Source organism: Alligator mississippiensis, chromosome 14, assembly GCF_030867095.1.
Source record: "Alligator mississippiensis isolate rAllMis1 chromosome 14, rAllMis1, whole genome shotgun sequence".
Taxonomy (NCBI): Eukaryota; Metazoa; Chordata; order Crocodylia; family Alligatoridae; genus Alligator; species Alligator mississippiensis.
The window spans coordinates 42,725,430-42,743,963 of record NC_081837.1 but is presented as its reverse complement, the minus strand read 5'-3'; the positions used below and the strand labels follow the sequence as shown (position 1 = coordinate 42,743,963).

Below are 18,534 nucleotides of genomic sequence, written 5' to 3'. Positions count from 1 at the left end.
CGAGAGCCTATTCAAGCCCCTGGAGTCTTCCTGATGTCACCTGCTTTTAGGGGGAATTAAAACCGCTGCAGGGCTGGCTATAGCTGCTTGGTTTCACGTCCCATCCTGAGGCAGATGGAAGCAAACTTGTAGTGTCTACAAGGTGCTTTCTTCAGTCCCCATCTCCAAGCAGCACGGTTTCTTCCCTCCAGTGCCATATTCCCTTCCAGGAAGAGCAACTTGGTGCATTTCCTCAGCCGTTGCCACATCTCCTTCCTTTGGGCATCCGTTTGCTGCCGTGCAGCTCTCTTGGACGGGGCTAGGAGGACTCTGCGGCTTCTGTTTCACCTGCTGCATACTTGGCCGCTTGCTGCTTTATTCTCGGGGCGCTCGTTTTGAATCGCCCACTCCATCGACTCGGCCCCCGCGCATCGCCAGGGATGAAGAACCCCACGACTGGCACTGCAAAGGCTTGTTTCCAGCAACAAATAAAGCCTCATCTCCACAAGGGTGAGAGTCTGCTGGAGACAAGACCATCACAGCCCAAAGTTGCTGGCACATCACCTGCTTCTGCAGCGCTGAACTTTCACGCTAGCAGGACTCTCTCCATTCTTCCTTGAAAGCCATCTGAAGACTTGTGCGTGTTACACTGCAACCATTGCTCGCCAGGCCTTTTCCTCCCCTTTTCCGCCTTCATTCAGGTTCTTCAGGCTTTGCTAGCATACTTCCTTTCATCCCCCGAGGTCTCGGCGCATGCTCGCTCTGCCTCTCGCCCAACCCAGAGCGCTGCTGTGAAGATAGGCCTTTCTTTCCCACGGGCTCCTTCTCTGCCTCTGCAAAATGCTGGGAAAAAAGGAGAAATTCAGGAGGTGGTTGATAGTCATTCCCAGCCAACAGAGCATTGGTGGCCTTGCTTCAGATCAAAGCCAAGAGGCCACATGGGGTAATACCACCACAAGCAGAACTATATCGACCCCCTCATTCGCAGCCTGAGAGACTCAGACGTTTTCTGGGAATGCCTTGTCCAGAAGATTTGGAGGGACTCTGATATGAAGGGCAATGTGGGCAAGTTTTAGAGCAGCTCCGTGGATGATACCTGTAGTCAGAAAACGCTCTTTTCCAGGACTCTACATCCAGTGCCTTTGACAAGCACCAAATGCACATACATTCAGAAAAAGGAAACCCTCTCCCATTTTCTCCAGTGCTCGTGGTATCACTAACCTGAGTGGATGCGCTGGAGCCGTCAGGATGGCTTCTTGTGAGGCCTGCCAAGGCGACAGATGCAATCCCTGGAAGAATATTTCCTACTGTTTTGCAGCCATTGACCCTCTGGAAGAGGAAGGGAAGAAGGTGTCTAATGTGATCCTTCCGGCTCAGTGCTGAACACTGAGCATTTCTCCAGATTTCAAATGCATAGCCCTCAGAGAGACAAGGTTCCTTGGGTGAATGTGATATCTTTTATTAGACCAACCCAAATAGTTGGAGAATAGTTATTAAGCAAGCTTTCGGGTTCAAAAACCCTTCGTCAGGCTAAGGAAGTGTCAGCAGTTGGTGTGTGCTCTTCCTGGATGGGATGAAAAGTGAAGAAGCCAGGGGCTGGGCTGGCTGGGCTGGGGAGTCAGTTGTCAGGCAGCTTAAAATGTGTCATAAATCCAATGTCTATGTTTAGTCCCTGATCTCTAGTATCCAGCAGGTTGATGAAATGGAGCTCATAGGCTCGTCTATGGGAAGCGTTGTGCAAGTTTCCCTTGAGGATCAGGACTGAGAGAGTGGCCCTCCTGTGAGAAATGTGCCCCCACCGGTAATTGAGTGTTTCTGTCTTTGATGGATTTCCGGTGTGCGTTCATGCTGGTGCGCAGTTGTTGTCTGGTCTCTCCTACATCTCTTCCATCAGGGCATTTGGTGCATTGGACGAGGTATACTACATTTCTGGAGGTGCAGCTGTAAGATCCTGGGATGCCGATGGCTCTGTTGTGGGGTGTAGTAATAGTGGGGGTGGTGGAGACGTGTGGGCAGGTTTTGCATTTCTTGTCCTGGCAGGGTCTGGATCCTTTTGGTGTGTTCTGGGCTTGAGGAAGTTTGCTTCTGGTGATGAGGTTGGCGAGGTTCGGTGCTTGTTTGAAGGCTAGGATGGGTGGCTCTGGGAAGATCTTTTTAAGAATAGGGTCTCTGTCTAGTATGGGTTGCAATTGTTTGAGGCTTTTCCGTACAGGTTCAAGGGAGGGGTGATAGGTCATAACCAGCGGTGTGCGATTTGTCGGGGGGGTTTCTTCTGTACTGCAGCAGTTCTTCACGTGGTATCCAGGTGGCTCTTTCAAACGTGCGATCTACCTCTCTGGAGCAGTGTCCTTGCTGGGTGAAAGCTTTTTTAATATTGGTGAGGTGGCGATCCTGGGTGCACTCTTCAGTACAGATGCAGTGGTATCTGAGGGTTTGGCTGTATATCACAGCTTTTTTGGTGTGTTTCGGGTGATTGCTGGTTCTGCGCAGATATGTATGTTGGTCTGTGGGTTTCTTGTATACTGTGGTCTGTATTTTACCCTTCTGGATACTGATCCTTGTGTCTAAAAAGGAGATGTTGGTGCTGGGGTATTCTAGAGAAAGTTGGATGGAGGGATGGTGACTGTTGAATTTCTGATGGAACTCAATCAGAGATTGTAAGTTTTCAGTCCAAATGATGAAGATGTCATCGATGTATCGTAAGTACAGCAAGGGTTTGATGGGGCAGTTCTTGAGGAAGTCTTCTTCCAGGTGGCTCATAAAAAGGTTGGCATACTGTGGGGCCATTTTAGTGCCCATAGCTGTTCCCATCATCTGGAGGAAGTGTTGATTATTAAAAGTGAAATTATTGTGTGTGAGGGTGAAGTGTATAAGCTCAGTGATATCTTTGGGTCTGTATTCTGGGTTGTAATCTTGTTCCTGTAGATACGTAAGGCAGGCTTGGATGCCATCCTGGTGTGGGACGTTGGTGTATAGGCTGGTAACATCCATGGTGGCTAGGAGTGTGTTGCTGGGAAGGTGGTCTATGTTTTTAAGTTTCCATAGAAAGTCTGTAGTGTCTCGTACAAAACTTGCTCTGTGGGTGATGAGCGGTTTTAGGATGGATTCAACGAAACCTGATATTTCCTCAGTGAGGGTCCCATGGTTGGATATGATAGGTCTGCCAGGGTTCCCTTGTTTGTGGATTTTAGGGAGCATGTAAAAAGTCCCTGGGTTAGGTAGCGGGGGGATCAAGGTCTGTAGTTTTTCTTGTCATCTTGGTGGAAATGATTTGATGGTATTGTTGAGTTTTTTGGTGAAAAGGGGAGTAGGATCTTCTTGTAGTTCTTTGTAGTAGGTGGTGTCAGACAGCTGTCTCTTGGTTTCCTTTATGTAATCCTCACAGTTTAGGATGACTATGGCTCCTCCTTTATCTGCTGGTTTTATTACTATTTGGTGGTTAGATCTTAGAGCTTCTATGGCCTTTTTCTCTGGTAGAGAGAGGTTGTTGTGGTGGCGTGTGTTGCTGAGTATTTCATTGTTCGTTCTTTCCCTGAAGTAGTCAATGCAGCGGTCAAGGTTAGGGTTTTGTCCTCTGCGAGGTGTCCAATCTGATGGTTTTTTGGGCTTTTTGGCATTGATCCTTTCCTGAATGTTGTCAGAGGATGAGTTGTTGTTGGGAGTGGGTTCAGTTTGGTCGTGGAAATATTCTTTGAGGCGCAGGCGTCAGAAGAATTCTTCTAGTTCTCCACATTGAAGTATTTTGTTAGGGTATTTTTCTGGACAGAAATTTAGGCCTTTAGAAAGGACAGATTTTTCAGTTTTGGTAAGCATGTGTGTGGAGAGATTGATAATATTTGTGGGTTGGTTGCTGCTTGCAGTTTCATCGAGTCTGAGGTTGGAAGGTCGTACGGTGTTGGCGTTGTTCATCTGCTGGTGGTTTTGTGGCTGGGGAGCTTGTTCTTGGAGTAATTTGTTCCATTTCTTCCTTTTATGTAGGATGAATGCGGTAGAAAGTTTTTCGTAGTCTCTTTGTATCCACTGTATATTGTCAGGGAACATGCATGGATTTCTGTCTTTTAAGTTGTTGTAGTGTATGGCGATTTCCTTCCTGAGCTGGTCTCTTTTGGAGTAGAGTAGGTGAAGTAGATGATTTCTAATTGTCTCTGAAGTTCTTCTGCATAGCTGTGAAGGATATTTGGAGCTCTGTGTAGTAGTCAGGGGACTGTAGATGTTTAGTCCTTGGGGAATGAAGTTGTGTTTCTTACAAAGGCTCAGAAAATATATGTCGCTGTTGAGTTTGGCTTCTTTCTTTTTCACGTTGTACAGTTTCCATTTCAGATGGCTGAATTCGATATCTTCCATGTTGCAGGGGTTTAGGTTGTAGCCGTGTTGGCCTAAGGACATAGGCAGACAAGGTTCCTTGGGTGATCCCCAGAAATCCATGCAGGTTCCCTGACAATATACAGTGGATACAGAGAGACTACGAAAAATTATTTGGGTGTGTTGTTTCAGTTTAACTCCTACTCTGTCCTGTGTGCTTTGTTGTCTCTTTTCTTCCCTAATCTTCCGTTGGACTGTAGAGATAGCTATGTCGGTCATGCCACGTGCAGGAGCCTATAGCGCTTCCAGGACCTTCTTATCTCAGCATTTCAAAATACTTTATTTCCAACTTAAAACTCACAGCCCTTTGTGAATGAGTGAAGTATTATTCTACCTATTTTATAGATAGAGGTGCTTGTTATGTTTGTGGCTCAGGCAGCTGTAAGAAATTCAGTAAGGCCATGTAGTTAAAATAGAAGCACATACTTATGAATGATGATCCAGAAGTGAGAGAGAGAGAGTCTCATTACCTCTGAATAGGGAACTGGAAGCAAAGAGACGCACTTACTGCAGTGATAGGCACTACAAGATATGTCTACACCGCATAATGTAGTGTCAGGCAGAGGTACTTGAATGAGCTCAGGTACCAAAAGCATTGCATCTAGATCACCTCGTTAAAGCCTTGTGCTTGACTAGCCCTGAGAGGTCCTCATAGGAATGAGGGATGATTAGCCCAAATCATGAAGTACCAGGCTATCCTTCTTCATGCGTCCAAGCTAGTTCAGATGCATCTGTATAGCACTGTACTGTGCCATATAGACAGATCTACCGGAGGGGCCACAATACAGAGGAAGTGATCATTAACAGAGACAAGAATTGAATCCACGAGTCCCTCGCACTGATCAGCAGATGTGTGTTTAACCCAGGAAGAGACGTCTGCAGCTGTAATGCTGCCTCCTATCAGCAGGCAGGCTGTGCCAGCGGCGCTGAAATGCAGAAACACTGGTACATGGCCACCCCTCGACGCTTTGCCTATGGCTTGGCTCCCTTTTGGATGCATCTACGTGGTAATCTGAAGACTCATAGATTCATAGTCGTTAGGGTCGGAAGGGACCTCAGTAGGTCATCGAGTCTGACCGCCTGCCATGGCAGGAAAGAGCGCTGGGGTCAGATGACTCCAGCTCGGTGCTTGTCCAGTCTCCAAAGAGATGTGATTGCAGTTCCCTGAGCTAGCTTTAAACTAACCAGTTCAGGTACCGTGAAGACTCGGGCAGCTAGCCCCACCAAGCTCTGTGCTGCCCCTGCTTCTCTGCTATCACTGTCTGCCCTAGCTATTTTAAGGCTTGTTTTGGGTCCTTCCACACAAACTTTTATCCACACCCTTGGATTTTAGTGTAGCTATCCCCTTAATTTGCACTTTCTTTCCCCATTTGATGTTGCATTTCGGCTGTTTAAGAAAGTTTTGCTGACTCAAAAGAGCCATGCCATTATTTACCACTCCACGGGTTTTGATAATGGGATTCTCCCAGCGTCTCCTATGCTAATGTTTTCTTCTGTTGCTCACTAGGAAAGAATTACCGCCCCCTCCACCCATATCCTCTAAGATACCTGCAGGGTATTATGGCTGAGAGAGCCAGCTAGCCTCGCTGCCAGCTGTACAGATTGGCATCTCTTGCTCTCTTTCTGGCTCAGTGAGTCTTGCAGCTACATTTCACACAGCAGTGGGCTTTGCTTTCCTTTAGTTTGATACTGTCTTTTCTACCCAACTCTCCATACGCATATTGAAGCAATACTCAGCCTTAGAATAGCTGTTCCAACTTTTATAAGCTCGGATGTAATGTGTGCCATGGTAGTAAAGCCTGCAATGAAAGACTAGCCTCTGGTGGACCTCATCAGCACCCATTTTCATAGACTGTAAGGCTGGAAGGGACCTTGGAAGATCATCAAGTATCCCGTTATTTTTTTTCCACGTAAGTGCTCTTCGGGAGATCAGCCTGCATCTCTGCCAGGCAGCTGCTTTTATTTTGTTCCCTTGTGAGATCAATTAATAAGATGTTTTATATTCATTTTTTCCCCAACTGTCGATCTTGAAGCTGTCTCTAAAGGTAAGCAAATATCGCTTCTCAGGGGGAAACTGAGTTGCGTGACAAAGAAACGACTGATCTAGTGTCACACGGGAGGACAGTGACAGAGCTCTTGAGCTCCGGTCACCTCCCTGGCAGTTTTTTGGTGGTGTAAGTCTCCAGAAAAGCCGCTTAAGCACAGGTTAGTATTTTCTTCTGCGCGCCTGGACGGCTACATATGCATCCAGACTGGTTGTGCACTGGGGGGACACAATGAGAGCGAGAACAGACTGCTGCACTTAGGTCTCATAAAGTACTTTTCATCCATAAAACGCAAAGTGCGCGTGTATAATATTCAGCCGTTTATGTTAACAGTCCACATCCACACTGTTCCTTTAAGTCCTTTTAACACCCGGGCCCTTGGAGAGTTGCATATTAACAATGGAGACCATGTTTCTCTGGGGGGGGGTTTTCCCCGTGATTTTTTTTTCCATTAGCATCCACAAAACATTGTAAGAAGGAAGGTGAATAACAGCACTGTTGACAGCCCCTAAGCCATAAGTGGAACTAGGAATTTATTTCCTTCTAGACACCCTGCAGTGTATGTATATAGCCCTTCTGCTCTGATAAACACGTACAGATGGGTTCAATGGGAATGTTTTCTCCTTTAATAATGTTTGGCAAATGCTAGACAACATAAGGTACAAAGCAACTCGGGGTAGCTACATAATATTCCTGTTGCCTCATAGTAGCTGCACCGATTTGACCACGACGAATGCGGCATCGTCACTGGCTCAGGTGATTAGCACCTGTATTCCTGGAATACAAGATCCTAGGCCACACATCTGTACGTCTTAGCTAGCAGACATGATAGCCATTGTTTGTGACCTTGCAACCGGCACAGCAGGACACCTCTGTCAGAACCGGGAGCTTCTTGCAAAATGTGCAAGGAACACCGACTCCTACAATCGCATAGACGCTTCTTATCCCTCTGCGGCTTCTCTTTCAGCTCCTGCATAACTTATGCAATGGGGTGTTGCAATTTCTGCATGGAAAGGATGACTTCAGTTTGGATCTCTAGTTAAACCAGTCTGTGACAGTTTGTTCTCTAGTAGAAGAGGTTCATTCGGTCCAGGGGCCTCGTTGCAAGCCAGAGTTCAGCTCTGCTGCCTTAGACCCTCTCCCTGCTGTATGCTCTGATATTCGCTGGATGTGGCAGCATTGCAGAGTCCAACGGCTCATCCCATTCGAGACTCTTGACTTTGCCCAAGATCCGTACCGTTGGCAGCTCTGACGATATCTACCACTATTACATGCTCATCAGCTGTCACTGTCATGCCAGCAAATGTACTTGTAGCAAAGCAGCGAGAGAAAACCTGAATAACAGAAAACGGAAGAAATAGGGTCCCTTTGCTCTGCGATAAGAGTCTGGCAGGAGAAATCTCTTGGCCTTCTTCCCCATCAGCATCATAAGCAGCATGATGTGGCCATGGAGACCTGTAAATTTAAATAGTCTCTTCTCCCTCTCTCCTTTTAGTGGATAGATATGAAGGAAAAAGTCAAGGTACTACATGCACAAAGCCCCAGCCTTCCCCCAGAGTATAAGGAGCTCTCTGCATCATGTTTTGAAATGGCTTTGCTCCTCGAGAAAACTGGTTTGATGTTTTCTGACAGTTATGACAGGCCTCAAATGAGACAATTAATATTTCACAGCTGCCAACTTGGGAAGGTGACTTAGAAAAAATAAGAGGGGAGGAAGAAGGTTTGTTTAAAATTCATAAACAAAAAATTAATAAAAAACACAAGGAAGCAAGCACTAGTGGAGGAGGCTGCCAACTATATTCTGCTAAAGGGATAGCTGACACATGCCCAAGGATTTATGCATTCATCCTTGCAGGCAACTTCTAAACAGCAGCCCTTAAAGCAAGTGTGCAGGCTCCGATGAAGTGGGGATAGTTGTGACGCCCAAGCATCAGGTGTGACATATTGCAACATGCTGGAGTGTCTTCATGGTCAGTTTATCAAGCCATCTTCATCTTGCCGAAGCAGATGAACTGAATCCCTTGCTGCTTGTTACAAGACCTTGAAAACGGATCCCTTACTGCTCTGGATGGATCTGAACAATCCCCTGGCTTGCTTTCACGAAGCTTGCCCCAGTCTCCTCACTCCCTCTGCCCAGGATTGAGTTGCTCCCTGCCATCTCAAAGCTTGGCGACGTTTCAGGCATGCATTTATGTAGATGCAACATTTTGGAAAGTGCTTTGGGATGGAGAGTGCTATGGAAATAGAAGAGCATTACGGCAAGGGAAAGATTTCTGAGTAATTCTTTCAAAGGCGGGGTTCGCTGCGAGCCTGGCAGAAAAAGGATGTTGTTTGGTTTCATTCGAAGGATAGAGCGTCTGGCATCCAACTTGCCATCACTCCCCCCTAGCAGTGCACATAAAGGGAGAGGACTTCTGTGCAGTTAGTGAGGATGAAGCCAGCAGACCAGTCCCACTTAATCCCTCCTCCTTGATGCATTTGCAAAAGCAGGACACATGGAGAAAACAGACCGTGTGCAGGGAGAAGCCCTGGGGATGCTACGTAGAGGATGGGGAAGGGCACAGAGGAGCTGTTGGGGGAAGAAAGAAAGGAAGCAGAGCAAGGCATGGAAATTACCCACATTAAGAAAGGTAGCAGGAACCTGCTCCCACCCCTGGCAAGTGCAGCCGCATCGCAAGTAGCAGCAATCGGTAGCTGTAGTCGAGACTAACTTGAACTTGCTGCAGAGAGAAAAGCTCAGGCAATGCCTTCAGGCTAGGCTTTGGGGAAGCACGGCAGAAGCTTTCTGTATCGTATCAGCCTGTTGTGCCGTGTGTTTTCTGTGGATAAATAGCAGCCTCGAGTCCATGGGACGGCTGGCCTGGGACTTATTAAGCGGCATGAGATTCACTTGTAAAGAAAATGAGATCCAAGAGGGCAGGCTTTAAGGAAACTGGAAGAAAACACAATTGATCTTCACCCACTTTCTGAGCACAGCTCTTTCCCAAAGTCCTCTGAACTTTGCCAGCTGCTCCATATGGTTACAATAGATGTCCCCCCCCTCCGCTCTCGTGCGGTGTACATATTAAAGTGTTCATTTTCTCAGTTGTGGAGACAAAATCATGGATTTTCCTTCCCAGTGTTCATACTGTTCAGGATTAATCTGCCCATAAATGGATAATCTGTCAGCGTTTAGATGCCTCGAAGTTGGGAGGAGATTTACAGGCCTGTGATACCATCTGCTTTATTAAAAAGCTTTGCGAACCTGACATTTGATTTGTTCTTCAGGATTGGGTGACAAATTATTCCATAAATTCCAAAATAATTATGAGAACCACAGAGTGGGGAGAAAGATTTTTTTTCTAAAAAGCGGGGGTGGGGGGATAGTTGTCCTGGCAAGAAATGAGTAAGACTATACATGAAGGGAAGGGGGAAATCTGTCTCTTCTTAGTCGACTGTTGGACGTGGCTGCATTGTGGCTTTGGAGAGCTGAGCTGCCCAGAGACTGCAAGGCTAGAGCAGAGCAGTCCCTAGGCAGGCTGTCGAACTCATTTGTATTTTCTGCATTTTAAGGGAACAGCTGGTGGTACGTGCTATAGCCTGGTTTGTTCCAAGCAATGGAAAATGAAGCAGTATTTCCTGGGTAAGGGAGTGTGGGCTAGTGGTTAGAGCAGGGGAGGGGGAACAGTTAAGATGGAAAGTCAGCAGCATGTTCTTAACTGCCGGAGGCTGGATCTTGAACCCGATGCCCGAGCGGGACTGAGAGATGAACTGTGCATCCCTGTTGGTCCGTGCAGCAAGAGCCATCTATTCCAACCCCCTGAGCCAGCTGGTCACTTCATTTTGCACGTCGCAAAGCTATTCTTGCAGGGAAAGCTAAGGCGCAGGTGCTGATTGCCAAGCACGTTGATGGTACAACAGGAATGAACCCCGGGTGTCCAGGCCCTGTCTCTTGTCTTGGCCATTAGACATGACAATCCTCTCAAATTATGCAGGGATCTGGCTCCAATAATGCAGTCTTTTTATTGACACTCTGCCACTCGTCTAATGAGACAAGATGATGGTAAAACACCAGTGCAGAAAAACCCTATAATGATTAACCCAAAGCCAGCAAGAGGAAATCCCAGGAGATCGCACGCATTTCCAAAGCTATCTCTCTGAAGCATTTCATGTAAGTAATGGAGCTTTAGCCTTTCCTTATTGATTGCATGCTCCTTGTCACGGGAACTCTTTAACTAAATGATGCTGTATTACTTGTGCTCTTTAACACCTTTGCTCCGAGTTGCCGCTGTGGGTGATAGGTCCCCGTTCCCAAGTTTGAGCGTGAGTTCTGGTAAAGAGATGAAATGTCAGACACTGGTCCTTCCAGAGGCAAATCAGCCTATTTCCACAGTATCTCTCGCTGCGCCCACTCATGTTACACAGCCTTAAAAGCCGCATGTGTTGAGTCATTTTCCCTGTAGGAAATAAAAGGGAAAAAGCTAAAGCATCCATCTTCCCTTCTTGCTACCTACAGCTAATAACTATAGAAATGCATTGGTCCACCTTATCCTCGGTGCCACGTATTATACCTGCACACAGGTCTCTGAGCTCTTCCCAGTTTAGCTTTGCAAATGAGCGGGGCTAATTACTATCTGGATCCCAGATACTTTCAGAAATCACGTGTTGGGATCCAGTGTCAGACTGCCAGCACGCTGGATTTAAAGACATGGAGACCCTGTTTACTTGCACATGGTTTCATTTGCTCCCCATCTTTACCGTCCTAAGGGCGAAAATTAATAGACGCTGTTGTAAGAAATGTGGAACGACGGACTTGCTGTTAGCCTTGTGTTTTGAAGCATGGCTGCTGTTTCAGGGGGACAGGCTCATTTTTCAATAGTGTTCTGCTCAGTTTACATTTTCGTAAATTTATTTTCATGTTTTCACTAAGTTTTTGCGAGTGTCTGTAGTTTTCCAGGAGCAAACTTGGTGCATCCTGCGGCTTTGACAGCTGCAATTAATTTTCCTCATTCATCTTACTTGGCGTGGGGGCAGGGAATAGAAAGGGGGAGACGTGTTTTTGTTTGTTTTATTTTCCAAGCTGTAAGACTGTGTCTGCTCCTCATTTTTTTTCCTCCTCTCCTAATAATGAGAACCTATAGGGCTGGAAACATGCAGTCAACAAGGGCTTATTGTGCATTTCAGCCACTGGGAAAGTGTCTCTAGGAGCAAGAGGGGAGAAGAGAGATGAATAGAAGCAGCCCCAGCAGGTGCGTTGCAGGCGGCTGGCACGCCAAGTTTCACCTATAGCCTCTCCATCCCCTGCCTGTTATTAAACTTCCTGATTGAATTTGCTGGAAGTCAGAACCACTTGCTGGGTGGCTTCTATAAGAGAGGCCAAGAAGACTGTGTTTGTTCCCTTTGTTTCCTGTTTGTATTCGGCAGTAAAAGAGGCAGCCTCTCCCATGTACCTTTGACATTTTTCTGCAATCTTTGAAGGCAGAAGAAGTGTTCTGCAGCTTCCATGCCGGAGACTAAAGACAAGGTAGTAAAGCCCTCCTCAGCTAGGAGTTTCCTAGTTGGCAATGGGCCGCACAGCAATGTGGCTCTTCAGAAGTGTGTCGTGCCAGCGCCCCAACCCCATCTGCACCACCAGCAAAGCCTTGTGACTTGGGATGAGGCAGGGACTCTCCTTTAGGGAGCACAGGGCCTACGAATCCTACTTTCTAATCCTGCCCAGCAGACAGCTGTGCTTTCTCTCTCTATACTGGCGAGTTCATTACAGTATCTTGGAGGAGCTGACTTTCCTTCAGCATCTAATTTATGGATGTTTGCTTATTTGTAACTTCGATGCTTTGGGGCCGGGCTCTGAAATTGCCCTGTTTTTATATGTGGTGGGTTTTTTTAGGTTCCAAGCATGCCCAGGAACGAGATGCTATAGCTCTGTAAATAAAATAAATCTCCTCCTTTTTGATTAAAAGAATTTTCTTGCTGCTGCTTGCTAATGAATGTAGTGCTAGTGAACACAAGTCGGGCACCAGAAATCAAGTTTCTGGAATTATTAGAGACTCTTAATTTGTCTTTGGGCAAATCATCTGGAACTGTACTTGCTCCCACCTGTTAAACCTGGGGTGATGTTGGCTCACTCTGAAGCACTCTGAAGTTTTTAAAGAAAAGACACTGCAGAAGCACAAAATATCATCAGCCCCCTATAAGGGAGCTCTGTCTCTCATAAACAGTTGACGAAGGTTGTTCTGCAATAGGTCAGGACCTTCAGCAGAAGTAATTCTGGTGAAAGTGCATACAGCACCATAAGGGGAAAATGTATTTGATGGAGCAGAGAAAGAAGTTACCTAAAAGGAAAAGGTAATTGAAGGGCCTCGAGTTCCTATTAATAATAGGTCAGGGGTAAGTCATCCATAAACCCCCCTGGAAAGGTAGATGTGCTGTGGCTGCTGACCCTGGGGGGTCCACGCTGGCTGCCTACAGCGGGTCAAGGTCAAAAGCGGCCTGCCCGGGTCCCCGTGCAGCTGAGCGTACTATGGGCTCACTTGTACTTGCTGTAACATCAATTCATACATAAAACCAGACAGAGTAACATGAGCGGGGGGTGTCTGGGGATGGGAGAAGGGAAAGCCAGCCTTTTTCTTTTCTTTTCTTTTCTTTTTCCAGCTTTCATCCTTGGTTTTTCCCCATACACAACATCATTTTCCGTTCCTTTGTGCATCAGGAATTGGAAGCCGTATTTGCTGCATTGATGAGCGTGTGTATGAAACTGCTATTAAGGGTTACCTCTCCAGTATGAACTTGCATTTTTCTGAGAGAGGAGCTATAGTGTCAGTCCCGTGAGACCATGCTACTTCAAGGAATTAGCCAGTTGTTAGCTGTATCATCCTAGTTCTTCCCTGGTCATGGGTGTGTTTACCTACTATTAGGATGCTGCTGTCTATCTATCTGTCTATATCTATATTGCAGCAGTGTCTATGGGCCCCACATAGGGTTTATGCTAGGCGCTGCACACGCCTGCATAAGAAAATTAAAGAAGGCCCCTGCCCCATGTACTTGCTTTCTAAGTATCAAACAAAAGACAACGGATAGATGTAAAAAAATACAGAGGGGAAGAGCTATTGCTATAGTTAAGTATGATTCTGCCAAGTGAGTTGAGAGGGAAGCTCCTCTGGGCCTAGAAAATGAGATGACCTCTCAGCTGGAAGCTGCCTTTCCTGAATCCTTATCAGCGTAGCAACCTTTGGAGGAGAGGCACTCACGATACCCCTGTTATGACCTGGGGTGTTTAGTGCAAGGCCAGCTTTCACCATGTTTGGTGGGTGACAGGGTGAAGGCAGGGTAGATATGTACCTTACAGACTAACAAAATAAGATCTATAGTGAGCTTAAGCTTGCATGAACTCATACTCGCTTCATCAGATGCTGTGAAAGGTGACAGGGTGCCAGCTTGAGCACAGAAAGGACAAATATGCTGCACCCAGCAAGCATCCATCAGCTCTGACATCCTTTCTCCGTCTCTGGAAAAATTAAGAGTCATTAATTCTTCATTATGCTAAGGAGGCTTATTTTATCTTGGGGATGTCTAATGCACTTATTATTATCACCCACTGCAAATACACTTAACCTCTAGGCCAGGGGCCATCAAGATAAATGAGAGCCAGGTAAACAGGACAATTTAAAGGCATCTCAGATGTCTCATTAAGCTGCTCAGGCCCCAAATGTTAGGTTTTTTTATTGCTAAATTATTCTAACACCAGCAGATTCCAGACCCTGTTATAATAAAATAATTGGCACATTAAGATGGTTTCTCTCATCCAGAGTCTCCCAGGGCAGTGCTTGCCTAAGAGGACACCCCCTGATACTGTGTGCATACCGGTGAACTGAAGACAATATAAAAAGATGCTGTTGAGATAAATTGCACGCTCTTCCTTACTTAAATCATAATTTGCACTTTAGAGGAAAAGAGCAATTGTTCTAAACATTTAATGTATTTTGCCACCTCTTCTGCATATTGGTCTAGTTTTGCTAAGCAATCAGTTTTGTAATTAATTTTGGCTTTTTTCTGCTGCTTGTCTGTGATATGCTGCCAGACAGGTTTCCTGCTTTTCACTTCCAGAGGATAACAATTCACTACTGCTGCCAGCTAGTGGAGTTGCTAGCTCAGTGGGCCGGTAATGGTGCTCTGGTGCTGGAAGTCCTTGGGTCTGGACAGACGTTGCATAAACCGGTTTGATCCAAATCGGTTCGGTCTGATACTGCATTCAACCAGGTTTATCTCAAACTGGTTTCGGCCATTCTCAAACTGGTTTATGCGCACTGAACGTCTGTTCTGTTACACGTTTAAACCAGTTTCTGATCACTTGAACTGGTTTTGTGCAATGTCTGTCCCCAGCCCTGGAGTCAAGTGCCATAGATGACCCATAAAGGTGTGTTCCTCCTTGTGCACTAATACAATTCAGGGATCTCAACATTGCAAGGAACATTATTTGCAGAGCACTTCCCCAATTTGTGTCGTGATGTTCGTAACAAAATACTCCTGAGCTCTCTGACTTCTAGGCAAGGTACTTGAAAACTCTGGATCCTCAGCTGAGCCTGCCCTAAGGACAGAAAAGCCAAATCCAGGATTTCCCTTTTAAGTCAGGCTTGTCTTTTGTGTCCTCTGTCCTACACAAGCAAGTGAAGGAGAAAATCCGAGTACTTGCTTTGAAACAATTAATGCTTAGAGAGCTAGTCCCTAACATCAGCCAAACCCATTTGCTTACTTAACTCATGAATAATTACCTTAAGTACACTGGATAAAGTTGAGGATTAGCAGTGGTTCTCATCAGTCAGGTCACCTGAGAAATATATTTGCACAGGTCTAGTACGCAGGTATAGAAATAATACTATAGCCTTTGGATTTTGCCTGTTTAGAGCCCGTTCATGATATAAATCAGGGTCGGGCAATTATTTTAGGTGGAGGGCCGCTTACTGAGTTTTGGTAAGCCATCAAGGGCTGCATGACAGGCAGCCAGGGGCAGCTAAATATTAATTTTCTACCTTTTTAGGGGCCCCGCGGGCCAGCCCACAGGCCGCATTTTGCCCACCCCGATACAAATACACACACCACACAAATCCATACAGAAATAAAAATCGGAGTTCTCTTTGTCTGATGGAAACACGAGGTCTAGCTGTTACATGCTTTAAAATTGCATTTTTCTTGAGAGGTTGTTATCAACAGCAGTAAGGAAAAGATCATCGTGACAAACTGGATTAATCTCACTTATGTGAACTTCAGTGTATGAATAAGCGCTGCATGCATAATCATTTAATTGGAAATACTCACTAAAGAAAAGAAAGGTTAAATATGTAGTTTAAAAATAGCTGACGTTTCCCAATCGCCGGACATAGGATGCATATCAAAATATGTTTGGCAACTGATTTATAGGTATTTGGGCATATCTGCATGTATATTTTTGCAGCATTTTTTCCTTTGTGAATGTTTCCTATAATTTGTTTGGAAATTGTTGTCTGCAATGTTTCATTTTTTTATTTTTTTTATTCATTTGCTTATCGTAAAAAATAAGGAAGTCTCTAAGTGTTTGAACTTGAGCCAGTCCCATGGCTGTCCTAGAGCAAGGACAAGAGTTTAATTTTTTTTTTTAATTTATAAAAAGTTGCCTTTTCCCAATTAGTTACAATGGGATTTTAGGATGAGAACATGCAAAAGCTCACTTTCACCTGGTTTGTAGTGCAAAAGTCTGACTTCACGCCCTAATATTTGATGGTGGCCCCTATGCACCGCCCTAATACAAACAGGTCCTTCTGTACGTCGCTAGAAAGCCACTTTACCGTCACTAGAAAGGTCTTTGCATTGTCACGGGAACTTTGTTTTTCCTGAATTGTCGACATAGTCTTGGGTTTGACCTGTGATCTCCATGTCATGATAACCTGGATGTGCTACGATATCTGGCCTTGTTAAGAATATGATGTGGTACGGTGCAATTCTGGACTCGGAAACCCTAGGTAAAATTTTACGCTCCCCTTTTCTCTCCCTGAATGTTTAGATTTTAACATAACCTTCCTGTAACACTTCCCTCCTTCCCTGATAAGTGCTGTGTTCCTCGGATGCCCCTCGCTCCCTTTCCCGGGAGGTTTACCAGGATAACATCTGATTGCCTATGCGCTTTGATTTTCAGTGCCTCTAGAAGCTTTTTGTTCTATTATTCACTGTAGGTCTGCATGTTGTCTGTGCTTATTATGTGCCATCAGAAGGTAGCTGGGAGTCTGCAGCTTTCCCAGCCGCTGCTATTGTACAAACACACATCAATAAATAAGTGGTGTCTGAATTTAGCAATGTGTTTATAATTGCTAACACAGCCCTGTCTTTTTTTTTTTTTTCAGGTCATCTAACTGGGAATTCGGTACAGTCTTGCTGTTGCATCCTTGCTTCAAGAGTCAAGGGAAGAAAGGAGTCATTGATTTCCTCTATGCCACCTCCCACCCCCAAAAAACCCCAGCAAGACAACTTTAAAAACAAAATGGAAAAGGTATTTTGAATAGAGATTTCTTTTATTGTCATCTGTGTGGTGGGTTTTGGAGGACAAGGCGTAATGCTAGCCAACCCCATAGTGCAGTAATGGAGCTATAAAGCAAATCTATAGTCTGGTATCAGAAGACGTGTGTTTGTAGCATATGCGGACGTGCCCACACTCATTTTATCTCGCCTTCATTGGTACCAACGGCAGCCAAGCCATCGCAGTAGGAGCTGCAGCACAGGCTGTACAATCCTCCCTAGGACCTTATTTGGGTAATTAGCCATTGTAAAATCAAGGACCACTTAGGCTTGATTACTATGGGTAACCAAACTAGCTCGATTAAAGCTAGCATGTGAACATCTACAGAGGGTCTCATTTTTGTGGTGATACGTGGGTGGGTGGGTAGTTAGTTGGGGAAGACTGAGACTAGCAGTAATTTTCCCTAGACCAACCCAACAGCTCGCAGAAGGTAACAACTTCCAAGTTTCTACGGCCCTGGCCTGGACCGAAAATTAAAAATCTACGTGATAAAAACTCCCGTCTACTGAACCATCCGGTCAGCCTGATCATGCACAAGACAAGTTTGGTAGTCAATGAAAGGGCCTCGCTTTAAAGAAAAAGTCAAGCAAACGTGATATACTATCTCATTAGTCCAGTCTGAGCTGGATGGCCGTGCGCTATTTTTCAATATAAGTTCTGATTTTACCCTTTATCACTGATGTGGCTGAGAGAGAGAATTTTAGGGTGGTCTCTTAGTGCTACACCGTGTCCCCCAGATGTTGCCCCAGTGCTACCCTGGAAGGGTGATGCCACGCATCCAGGCAATGGTATGAGTTGAGCATTTGGAAACCAATACCAGTTTCTTTGCTGCCACCTATACAAGCAAAGTACGTTTTGAATCTAGTTAGATGTTATGAGCATCCTCTTTCCCTGCCTAAACCGTGCCGAGACGCATCGAAACCCACCATCAGCAGGACACCTGAAGGCCTGGAAAATCAGTCCTCTGTCTGCATGTGATGCTTTGCAGGTGCTCTTTGGAGAGCAAGGATGTGTTCATAATTGCTGCGCAGGTCCATGAAACAAAACCATCTCATGTCTCCAGTACCAAGCACAGGCACTCTGGTTTTACTTGACTCGTTACTACCGGGTATGCTGAGATATCTGTTTACGGCTCAGCCCTTTTGAGAGGTGCAAGCGCTCCACCCTTTTGTACCCCGTTTCCAGACAAAAACTCAGCATTGCTTGCAATCGGCAGCAGTGTGATGGGGAGGAGGGAGGGGTCCTTTTTAATTCATACCATCTTCAAAAGTACCAGGGGATCTTTCACAGCTGCCATTGGCTTTATGGCTGGTGGGAAAGGTGGCTCTTCTGGCATGACGGCGCCATCTGGCCCCGGGCTGTAGCACGACCCAGTGCTGACTGCTCCTCTCCGGAGGTGATGAGCCCTACCCTGTCAGCTGGCAGGACCCGCGATGACTGCCGCCCAGAGCTGATGAGCTACAAAAGCCATTTTAGTGTGTCCCAAACAGAACTGATACCGCATGTCTGTTCTAGACACTAAATCTTGAGGCTCTGTTTCTCCTCGGAAAAAATATCGTCATTGCTTTTACACTGTGCTTACTTTACATAAATTACAGCCAGAGGGGATTTTCTCCTTGAAAATGA

At 45.8% G+C, this 18,534-nt stretch overlaps 1 protein-coding gene across 3 annotated transcripts in view; it reads left to right on the top strand.

The window, feature by feature from the left end:
- The window catches only part of CD34 (CD34 molecule), a 71,203-nt gene that overhangs the window by 10,117 nt on the left and 42,552 nt on the right, over positions 1 to 18,534 (top strand). For all 3 annotated transcript variants that reach the window (XM_059717648.1, XM_059717645.1, XM_059717647.1), the window contains one exon: positions 16,736 to 16,881. The gene's annotated coding sequence lies outside the window, so the exon portion shown is untranslated. The remainder of the gene's footprint in view (positions 1 to 16,735; positions 16,882 to 18,534) is intronic.